The sequence below is a fragment of the Hemitrygon akajei genome, unplaced genomic scaffold, assembly GCF_048418815.1.
Source record: "Hemitrygon akajei unplaced genomic scaffold, sHemAka1.3 Scf000047, whole genome shotgun sequence".
NCBI lineage: Eukaryota > Metazoa > Chordata > Chondrichthyes > Myliobatiformes > Dasyatidae > Hemitrygon > Hemitrygon akajei.
Window position 1 is genome coordinate 2,751,676 of NW_027331933.1, and position 12,042 is coordinate 2,763,717.

Here is a 12,042-nt window from a genome sequence, read left to right on the forward strand (position 1 = left end):
TACAAATTTCCTGAAATGGTCCTGTTTTAACCTAGAAATGGAGTGATAGTATAACAGTAAAGGAAGCACAACTTTTCCCTTTAAATTATCCTGGAACCGATTTGTCTGTTATTCCTGGAAATGTGTCCGGTGCAGTTGTTGCTAATGCGGTTCACATGAATAATCTCAGGAATGATCGGCTTCATGTGTGAGGAGCATTTGATGGTTCTGGACCTGTGCTCAATGGAGTTCAGAGGGATGGTGGGGGTGGTGGAGGGATGTATGGTTAAGTAAACCTACCAAATGTTGAAAAGCCTGGATACAGTGGACATGGAGAGGATGTTTCCATTAGACAGAGAGTCTGTGATCTGACAGCACGGTCTCAGAATAAACTTGCTTCCCTTTAAAACTGAGATGAGAAAAAAAAATTGGCCAAAAGATGTCTGATATGTGGAATTTGTTGCCGCAGAATTTGTTTGAGGCTGCCATTTGGGTCTATTTGTGAAGTTTAATATACTGATGATTGCTGAGTAGCTTCAGGGTCACAGGAGGAAGGCAGGAATATGGTGTTGGAATAAAAATCAGCCATGATTGAATGGTTGAGTGGTGGAGCAGACCAGATAGATTGAATCACCTAATTCTGTTCCTGTGTCTTGTGTCTTACCATGACTGAATGATGGCTCCTTCTTATCCCGTATTGTTTTGTGATGTGTGAGGGACAATTAAAGATTGTTCACTGAGATCATTATATTTGCCAACGTTTAAATTTCAGTGAGTTTTGTTCCTAGTAACATTAAGCAAAAATGTTTGGTCCTCCTTTTCATTGTTAACGTGCTTCATTATCTTTCATGTTAACGTTAGACCTGCAGTGAGAGATTTATTGGAAGAAAAACCACGACTGAAGACGAGGGAACAGCAACATGTGAACCAGCCCGAGGATTGAGAGCATCAACTGGAGAGAACCCATCTGACTCAGAGATTCCAGTGATTCAGTCAGGAGAAAGTTTGGTGAGTCTCATTTACTCAAACACTGTCCTTTAGACATTACATACCTGTACAAAGGAAGGTAGGAAATAGTTGTGAGTGAGACAGAATGTGCCCAGAAGAACCAGTTATGCCAGTACCAGTCAGACCCAGTTGTGAAGAAGCTCCCCCCCCTGCAATATTCCCTTTAAACTTTTCACCCTTCACCCTTAACCCATGTCCTCTGGTTTTTTTCTCCCCCAGCCTCAGTGGAAAAAGCCTGCTTGCATTCACTTTATCTATACCCATCATAATTTTATACATCTCTATCAAATCACCCTCATTCTCCTACGCTCCAGGGAATAAAGTCCTAACCTATTCAACCTTTCTCTGTAACTCAGTTTCTCAAGTCCCGGCAACATCCTTGTAAACCTTCTCTGCACTCTTTCGACCTTATTAATATTCTTCCTGTAATTCGGTGACCAAAATTGCACACACTACTCCAAATTCCCCCTCACTAATGCAATATACAACCTCACCATTACATTCCAACTCTTATACTCAGTACTTTGATTTATAAAGGCCAATGTACCAAAAGCTCTCTTTACTACCCTATCTACATGTGATCACACTTTTAGGGAATTTTGTATCTGTATTACTAGATCCCTCTGTTCTAGTGCCCTCCTCAGTACCCTACCATTTACCTTGTATGTTCTACCTTGGTTTGACTTTCCAAAGTGCAATACCTCACACTTGTCTGTATTAAACTCCATCTGTCATTTTTCCAGCTTGTACGGATCCCTTTGCAAGCTTTGAAATCCTTATTCACTGTGCACTACACCTCCAATCTTTGTATCATCAACAAATTTGCTGATCCAATTTACCAAATTATTATCCAGATCATTGATATAGATGACAAATAACAATGGACCCAGCATTGATCCCTGTGGTACACCACTAGTCACAGGCCTCCACTCAGAGTAGCAATCCTCCACTACCACTCTCTGACTTCTCCCATTCTCAATTCCCAATCAAATTTACTACCTCACCATGTATACCTTGTGACTGAATCTTCCTAACTAACCTCCCATGCGGGACCTTGTCAAAGGCCTTACTGAAGTCCATGTAGACAACAACCACTGCCTTGCCTTCATCCACTTTCCTTGTAACCTCCTCGAAACTCTCTAATATATTTGTTAAACATGGCACAAAGCCATGTTGACTCTCCCTAATAAGTCCCTGTCTATCTAAATAATTGTCAATCCTATCTCTTAGTACTCCTTCCAATAATTTACCCATGACCGTCATCAAACTTGCCAGCCTATAATTTCCCAGATTACTTTTAGAGCCTGCTTTAAACAACGGAACAACATGAGCTATCCTCCAAATCTCTGGCACCTCACCCGTAGATAACGACTTTTAAATATATCTGCCAGGGCCCCTGCAATTTCAACACTAGTCTCCTTCAAGGTCCAAGGGAATATCCTGTCAGGTCCTGGAGATTTATCTACTCACCTCAAGATAGCAAGCACCTCCTCCTCTTCTCTCTGTATAGGTTCCATGATCTCAATACTTGTTTGCCTTATTTCCATTGACTCCATGCCAGTTTCCCGAGGAAATTCAGACACAAAAAAACCATATCACATCTCCCCAATTTCTTTTGGTTCCATGCATAGCCAACCGCTCTGATCTTCAAGAGGATCAATTTTATCCCATAACTATCCTTTTGCTATTAATATACCTGTGGAAGCTCTTACTATCCTTCACCTTGACTGCCAACGCTACCTCATGTCTTCTTTCAGCCCTCCTGATTTCTTCCTTAAGTATTTGTTTGCACTTTTTATACTCCTCAAGTACCTTCTTTGCTCCCTGTTTCTTATACATGTCATACATCTCTCTCTTCTTTATCAGAGTTCCAATATCCATCGAGAACCAAGGTCCCTTATTCTTATTCACTTTGCCTTTAATCCTGAGACTTTGTTCCCAGGGTGTCCTCATGGGCCATCCAGAAATGATTTCAGCTGGCGACAACCCTGTTTTCCCCTGTGGGGTAACCCTCATGTGGAATCGGGCTAATGGTCGGACCTTCAACCAAGTGAGTCCAGTCTCTGCTGTTAGTCTGGCTAGTTTACTCTTCAGAGTGCCATTGGCTCTTCCCACTCTGCCAGTGGCCCGTGGGTGGTATACACAGCGGAATTGTTGCTTGATAGCTAGTTCGTTACGTACCCCTTTGTTTACTTTCACCACAAAGTGTGGGCCATTGTGAGAGCTCAGCATCTCTGGCAGGCCGTACCTGGGAATTATTTCCCGTAATAATATCTTCATAGCTGTCATAGCAGTATTATTGGTAGTTGGAATAGCTTCAATCCACCTACTAAGCAGATAATAACTAAGCAGTATCTATAGCAATGTACTCAAGGCAATTCAATAAAATCAACTTGTAGACACAAAAAGATCCACCTGGCAAGGGAGACATACCCGGTGTGCAGGGTACAGGTTACCAACCGTTCCCTCCTTTCCCAGGGGTGTACAATTGTGTATATGATCGACCAATATCGGTAAAAATTGTGTAGGAACACAAACCTGTCCTGTTGGGTGATTCAAAAAGCTAGGTTGGGTTCTTTCTGGCACCCCATCTGGGACCACAATTTGCGCTCCTCCTCAGAGACGTCCCCCTGAAAAGTACGTACCTCCCTCATGTCTGGCAAACCTGTTCTGCTTAAGTCACAGAGGGATGCTTGACGGGAACCCGAGGGGACAACAACTACCGAGGATTGTGACGCACTTTTCGCTGTCTCATCCACTAAAGCATTGCATTTAGTGACTCAGTCGGATATGTGAGTGTGGGCTGCTCATTTAATAACAACCAAAACGTGAGGTAGCTGTAGAGCGGTGAGTAAGTTGTTTACAAAGGTGGCATTACTAATGGGGTGGCCAGAGGAAGTCAGGAATCCCTATGTTCCCAGAGATCCCCGTAGTCATGTACAATTCCAAATGCATAACAGAGTCTGTATAAACATTCCCACTTTAGTCAGTTGCTGGGATACAGGCACGAGTCAGAGCAAACAGCTCAGCCTTCTGGGCGGAGACAGCTGCTTCAAAAGAGGCCTGTTCAATTACTTCACTGTCCATCACTATCGCATCGTTTCCCTGCTGGATCCACAAAAGAGCTTCCATCCTCAGAAAATGTTGCCTCAGGCTTGAGGGGATATTGAGGAAGGGATGGGAGAGTCTGTCCTTCTTTCATGGTGATCTGGATGGGGGGCAGTTGGTGCTGTCAACTTCATTGTCTGAAATTGAGCAGAGATTATGTGCAATGTCTTGGGTTCGGTCAATATTAAAAGATTTTCTTAGCAGATGTCCTGTCTTCACCTCAGACTCCTTCCAGTATCAGAGTTGGCCTGCGGCCAAGTCTTGCCAGTCTCCCTTGTTGCTGGAGGCTTGTTTCATCAGGGTGTAGGCAAGGAACTCTAGGCTCTTTGGCTTGAACCCAGGGCAAACCCTAACGATGGTATGGGGAGCCACCAGTCCTGTCTGTCACCAAAGGAAATCCGGAACTTCGGCCAGTAATGCACTGCCCTCTCCTCCTTAATCCTGTCCAATCACCATGACTGGGAACTTCTGTCCCTCGTGGGGTGCATGATATTGGCTTTCCTCAGTTGAGCACCCCGTAGGGTCATAGCACAGAGTCACGTAGGGGTCGGCCGCTGGCAGAAGGGGTTCAAACGCGGTGGAGTCCAGATTAAGTGCCCACCACTGGGGATTCGGAAACTGGGGAAGCTGTCGGTTGTTCACCTGTCACAGGGTGACAGCATTGTCTGTCTCTCCTTTCCCCCTGTCCTCCACAATCAGCTCCTTTGTTTTTGTGACAATGAGGGAGAGTTTGTTTTCTTGATACCATATAACAATCACAGCACAGAAACAGGCCATCTCGGCCCTCCTAGACCGTGCCGAACTCTTAATCTCACCTAGTCCCACCTACCCGCACTCAGCCCATAACCCTCCACTCCTTTCCTGTCCATATACCTATCCAATTTTACCTTAAATGACACAACTGAACTGGCCTCTGCTACTTCTACAGGAAGCTCATTCCACACAGCTATCACTCTCTGAGTAAAGAAATACCCCCTCGTGTTTCCCCTAAACTTTTGCCCCCTAACTCTCAAATCATGTCCTCTCGTTTGAATCTCCCCTACTCTCAATGGAAACAGCCTATTCACGTCAACTCTATCTATCCCTCTCAAAATTTTAAATACCTCGATCAAATCCCCCCTCAACCTTCTACGCTCCAATGAATAGAGACCTAACTTGTTCAACCTTTCTCTGTAACTTAAGTGCTGAAACCCAGGTAACATCCTAGTAAGTCGTCTCTGCACTGTCTAATTTATTGATATCTTTCCTATAATTCGGTGACCAGAACTGTACACAATATTCCAAATTTGGCCTTACGAATGCCTTGTACAATTTTAACATTACATCCCAACTTCTGTACTCAATGCTCTGATTTTTAAAGGCCAGCGTTCCAAAAGCCTTCTTCACCACCCTATCTACATGAGACGCCACCTTCAGGGAACTATTCACTGTTATTCCTAGATCTCTCTGTTCCACTGCATTCCTCAATGCCCTACCATTTACCCTGTATGTTCTATTTGGATTATTCCTGCCAAAATGTAGAACATCACAATTCTCAGCATTAAACTCCATCTGCCAACGTTCAGCCCATTCTTCTAACTGGCATAAATCTCCCTGCAAGCTTTGAAAACTCACCTCATTATCCACAACACCTCCTACCTTAGCATCATCAGCATACTTACTAATCCAATTTACCACCCCATCATCCAGATCATTTATTTATATTACAAACTACATTGGGCCCAAAACAGATCCCTGAGGCACTCCGCTAGTCACCGGCCTCCATCCCGATAAACAATTATCCACCACTACTCTCTGGCATCTCCCATCTAGCCACTGTTGAATCCATTTTATTACTCCAGCATTAATACCTAACGACTGAACCTTCTTAACTAACCTTCCATGTGGAACTTTGTCAAAGGCCTTGCTGAAGTCCGTATAGACTACATCCACTGCCTTACCCTCGTCAACATTCCTCGTAACTTCTTCAAAAAATTCAATAAGGTTTGTCAAACATGACCTTCCACGCACAAATCCATGCTGGCTACTCCTAATCAGATCCTGTCGATCCAGATAATTATAAATACTATCTCTAAGAATACTTTCCATTAATTTATCCACCACTGATGTCAAACTGACAGGTCTATAATTGCCAGGCTTACTTCTAGAACCCTTTTTAAACAATGGAACCACATGAGCAATACGCCAATCCTCCGGCACAATCCACATTTCTAATGACACCTGAAAGATCTCCGTCAGAGCTCCTGCTATCTCTACACAAACTTCAGATGTTATCTCTACACATACCAGTCAGATGTTGTTCAGACTTCAGACAGAGTCAGCAATCAAATGGTTGAGCATGGTGCGATGAATGTGCTGAGCTCCATATGTGACAATGCAAGAAGCATCGTAGGAAAGCCAGATGAGTTCAGGAAAGGGAATTTGTAGACATCATTGGGATGTGGTGGCACCCAACAGTCTGAGGGATTCAGGGGAACAAATTTGTAGAGAGATTGCAGACCATCCCAAGAAACAAAAGTTGATTCAGTAAGTGATTTTAACTTTCCATGTGTTGACTGGGACTCCCATACTGTAAAAGGACTAGATAGGATAGAGTTTGTCAAATGTGCCCTAAATCGGTACGTAAAATTCCCGATGTAGAAGTGTGCAATAAGCTGTTAGGCAATGATCAGGGCTGGCGACAGAAATTAGTGATCATAATGCCAAGAAATTCAAAATAAAGATGGAAAAAGAGAGGTCTGGACCATGAGTTTAGATTCTAAATTGGAGAGAGGTCAATTTTGATGGTGTCAGAAAGGATCTGATAGGTGTGGTTTGGGACAGGCTGTTTTCTGATAAAGGAGTACTTTGTAAGTGGGAGGCCTTCAAAAGTGAAATTTTGAGGGTGTAGAGTTTCTATGTGCCTAACAATGTAAAAGTTGAAATGTAACTGGTGCAGGGAACCTTGGCTTTCAGGAGATATTGAAGCCCTGGATATTTTGTTCTTTTAAATGCCTCAGACATTTGAGTGCTACCAAGACTCATTAATCATCATCCATGCTCTGAGCTCATTTGAACTTTTTCTTTCATTGTTGTCTGTTGGTTTCTAGCTTCCCAATAGCTTTTGCATTTTTGTTTGCCCTCTCTTTGGCTTTTATGTTGGCTTTGGCTCCTCATTACAGCCACTGTTGTGTCCTCCTGCCTTTCCAATGCTTCCATTTCTTTGGGATGTATCGATCGCTCAGCTCCCGAATTGCTCCCAGAAACTCCAGCCATTGCTGCTTCATTGTCACTCCAACCTTTTCCCTTCCAAACAAGTTTGTCCAGCTTCTCTGTCATAGAATCATGGAGACGTTCAATATGGAAACAGGCCGTTTGGCCCATCTAGTCAATGCCAAAAAAACACTTAAGCTGTCTATTGCAAGTACCTGCACCGAGACCATCGCCCTCCATACCCCTACCATCCAGGCTTCCTTCAAAACCTCTTTGAAATGGTGAAACCGAGCTCATATTCACCACATGCTGACATGTCATTCCACACTCTCACGACCATTTCAGTAAAGAGCTTTTCCAAATGTTCTCATTAAATGTTCACCTTTCCCACTTACCCATGACTCTGGTTGTCGTCCCACCCAACCTCAGTGGAAAAAGCTGCTTGCATTTACCCTATCTATACCCTCATAATCTTGTATACTACTAACAATTTCCCAAAGCTATGTATAATTTCCTTGTTTATGTTTAGAGCCTTTTTTACGTGTATAAGATGATGAGGCGCATTGATCGTGTGGATAGCCAGAGGTTTATTCCCAGGGCTGAAATGGCTAACACGAGGGGGCATAGTTTTATGGTGCTTGGAAATAGATACCGAGGGGATGTCAGGGGTAAGATTTTTACCCAGAGAGTGGTGGGTGCGTGGAATGCACTGCAGGCTATTTGTGTGAGAGTATTTCAGTTACTGTGGGGCCAGGAGCCCGTGCTGCTCAGTGGGAACAGGGACTAATACCAATGGCGAGAGTCAAACTGAGCCAGGTCACAGATTGGAGATGGCAGAGATGCCCCATTCTTATAGAGAGAGGAAGAGCATCAGAGAGTTTGATGGTCATTCCAGATACCAGCACTGTGCCCAGTTAGATGATTTCTCTCTCCAACTTGGGTTGAACTTCACTGTAAGAGTGTGATGCCAGATCACACCTTGACAACTCAAGTGATCTCATATGAAAAGTTGTCCTACACACATTGATGGATTTTGTAAATCTTTTTACAGGCTAAAAACAAGGAATTTATCTACGGGAATCTCGAACACAACACGCCAATTTTGCTGTCTCTGTCCAGATATTTAATAAGTGGAGCAAGGGATTCACTTGATCATCCTTCCTGCTCAGGCTGTGGGGAGGGATTCACTTGGTCATCTGACCCACTGGCACAGTGGTCATTTTACACAGGGGAGAGGCCGTTCATCTGCTGAGACTGTGAGAATGGATTCAGTGGGTCTTCTCAACTGAAGGTACATCAGCAAGTTCACACTGGACAAGGCCATTCACCTGTTCTGTGGGTGAGAAGGGATTCAGTTGTCTTCCCACCTGTGGACACACCAGTCAGTTCACACTGGGCAGAGGCTGGTCATCTGCTGAAGTTGTGGGGCAGGATTCAATCAGTCTTCTGACCTAATGGCTCACCAGCGAGTTCACACTGGGGAAAGGCCGTTCACCTGCTCGGAATGTGGGAAGGGATTCACCTACTCATCCCAACTGAAGATACATCAGCGAGTTCACACTGGGGAGAGGCCATTCACCTGCTCAGACTGTGGGAAGGGATTCACACAATTAGCTGGCCTACAAGCACACCATTCAGTTCACACTGGGGAGAGGCCGTTCACTTGCTCAGACTGTGGGAAGGGATTCACTTCGTCATCTCAACTGAAGGTACATCAGCGAGTTCACACTGGGGAGAGGCCATTCATCTGCTCAGACTGTGGGAAGGGATTCACACAGTTATCTGGCCTGCAAGCACACCAGTCAGTTCACACTGGGGAGAGGCCGTTCATCTGCTCAGACTGTGGGAAGGGATTCACACAGTTATCTAGCCTGCAAGCACACCAGTCAGTTCACACTGGCGAGAGGCCGTTCACCTGCTTAGACTGTGGGAAGGGATTCACTCTGTCATTTTGCCTACTGACACACCAGTCAGTTCACACTGGAGAGTGGCCATTCACCTGCTCAGACTGTGGGAAGGGATTCACTCGGTCATCTCAACTGAAGGTACATCAGCGAGTTCACACTGGGGAGAGGCCATTCACCTGCTCGGATTGTGGGAAGGGATTCACTTCATCATCTCAACTGAAGGTCCATCAACGAGTTCACACTGGGGAGAGGCCATTCGCCTGCACATTCTGTGGGAAGGGATTCACTCAATCATCTCAATTGAAGGTACATGAGCGAATTCACACTGGGGAGAGGCCATTCACCTGCTCAGACTGTGGGAAGGGATTCACTCGGTCATCTCGCCTACTGACACACCAGTCAGTTCACACTGGGGAGAGGCCGTTCACCTCCTGTTAATGTGGGAATGTATTCACTCAGTCATCTAACCTTATGTAACTCTCACTCCAGCTAGCAGCTTAATATAGGGGGTGATAGCCCCCTAGCTCGGCCAAATGTGGGTGGATGCTGTGCCGTGTCCCCTGTTACAAATCAATACCCCAAAATAACAAACAGTACACAATATGTGATTCATAATTCTTACTTTGACTATAGGGTTAGTAAAGTAAAAAAAACAGGGCCCACTCTCCCCATTCGTGGCTTCTCATCTCTCCCTAGAAAAAGCCCATGAAATTCTCTCATCCAGACTCACAAGAAAGAACATTTCTGTCATTGGATTGCCCAGCACTCCAAAACCCTGTTATCTCTAGTTGTAAACTAGACATTTCTGCTACAGAGAAACCATTACCTCAGCAGTGAAACATTACAGAGAGGCCATTAAATCAACAGTGAAACCTTACAGCGTGTTACACTTACAACTCACTACCAGGTTCACACAGGGGAGAAAGTTTCAATGAGCTGCATGCTGGATATTTGTCCATCACCGTTGCTGAATGCAATTTCGAGAGTGACTGTAGGTGCTGAACTCTGCAATTATTGCTGCTGCTCACCAGGCATGGGAGGAGTTTCTTCTGCTGCATATTCACCTTTAATGGGACTCGATCTGTGTCAAATGAATCAGTTCTATCTTAAACACTGTCTCTGGTACTTAGTGAATTTATAACACACTTAGTGTACAGTAGAGAGTCAACTCAGGCCGGCTGAACCCTGCCAGTGATTCTGTTCCACAACAGATCTTTCAAATTCTCCCCTGTTGTTCACCTCTCACTCTCCCTGGGATGAGGTCCAAATAGTCACCACTGTGTGGGCGAAGAGGTTTCCCTTGAATTTCCTGCAGACTGAAGAAGTCGAGCTGACTGCAGTTCTGTCTGAGATGTTCTTTGCCCCTCTAATCTCTGGGCTGAGGAAGAATGACATTGGGAGTTAACCTCCTTAATCATGACTCATGTCCACATTATGGGTCACTTTCCCCACTTCTAAAGTGTTGTTAGCGAACACCACTGTCCTCTAAAGACTGAAAGCAGAGTGGGAAACCATCAATTGGATTTTCAACGAAGCTGGGTCAGAAACCAGAGGCAGGTCTGCACAGAGCAGAGGTTCGGGCCCTGGACGATGGTCGGGGTAAGAACGTATGATGAGGAGAAGGGATTCAGCAACAGGGCATGCCAACCAATGAGATTTGGAAGCAGATTGACAGAGAAAGTAATTAGGTTATCTGACTGATGACACAAACACTACCTGTGGTGAGGTGCTCCACTGGTTGAGGAACATGTGTGTTGGGAATGGTTTTATCTATTGGGGGAGTTGCTCCTGCTTGTTTATCCTGTAATATAACCAGATGGATTGACCTATCTGAAATAATGTATTGATGATCATATAATTTGTAAGATTTTGACTCTGAAACTGGATCAGGCTTGAATTTATGGTGCCTTCATGAGGTGATGGAGGGCATTCGTGAGTTTGTGTTTTAAAGCAAGATTTTGGTGAATGATATTTGCCACTTGATTGTACCTTTGTAAGTAATCAGATTGAGTTAAACTGCTGCAGGATCCTGGAAAGTGTTGGATTGTGTCTGGTTTCACTTGGCCTTTTCTGCACTTACTGCCTTGTTTGTTTATATTTCAAGTATTCCGCATTTTTTTTCTTTTGTTAACTACTTTGTCTTGTATTTGGACACTAATTGGCAGACGAAATAATTTGGCTATCTGACTGACGAACAATGCCTGTGGTGGGGGCACATGTGTGTGTTGAGAATGGTTATACCTATTGAGGGAGTTATTCCTGCCTGTTTATCCTGTAATATTATATCCAAATGGTTATTTGAGATGATCCTAACTGAAATAATGTATTGATTATCATATAAATTGGTGGATTATGTCCTTAACTGAATCAGGCTTGAATTTATGGTGCCTTAATGAAGTTACTGTGGTCATTCATCCGTTTGTATTTTAAAGATAGATTTTGGTGAATGATATTTGCCACTTGATTGTACCTGCGTAAGTAATCAGATTGAGTTAAACTGCTGCAGGATCCTGGAATGTGTTGGATTGTATCTGGTTTCTCTTGGCCTTTTCTGCACTTACTGCCTTGTTTGTTTGTATTTCATGAAGTTTCGATTTGTTTTACTTTTGTTACCCACCTCATCCTGTATTTCCTCAAGAAACTCCTCTGTTTTTGGGAAGAGGTCAACACTCAGTTAGGTGCTCGATGCTTCCTTGTCACCATCTTATCTGCTCAGATCATTGGGATGTCTCCCATGGAGGGTCATACTCATTTCACTGGTTAATGTTTTCTTCCAGAGTGATGATTTATTCTTCTGAGCCAGCTTTTCATTTAAGTTTTCTGGTCTGTATTTCTTATCATAATTGCA

General features: G+C 44.0%; 3 protein-coding genes across 12 annotated transcripts in view; 1 reads left to right on the forward strand and 2 right to left on the reverse strand.

Moving 5' to 3' along the window:
- The window catches only part of LOC140720845 (uncharacterized), a 202,431-nt gene that overhangs the window by 100,289 nt on the left and 90,100 nt on the right, over positions 1-12,042 (reverse strand). The gene's annotated exons all lie outside the window — the stretch shown is intronic.
- Positions 1-12,042, reverse strand: part of LOC140720808 (uncharacterized) — a 290,042-nt gene that overhangs the window by 55,585 nt on the left and 222,415 nt on the right. The gene's annotated exons all lie outside the window — the stretch shown is intronic.
- LOC140720842 (uncharacterized) overlaps positions 1-12,042 on the forward strand; it is a 49,497-nt gene that overhangs the window by 12,127 nt on the left and 25,328 nt on the right. For all 10 annotated transcript variants that reach the window (XM_073035691.1, XM_073035694.1, XM_073035690.1 and 7 more), the window contains one exon: positions 841-987. The gene's annotated coding sequence lies outside the window, so the exon portion shown is untranslated. The remainder of the gene's footprint in view (positions 1-840; positions 988-12,042) is intronic.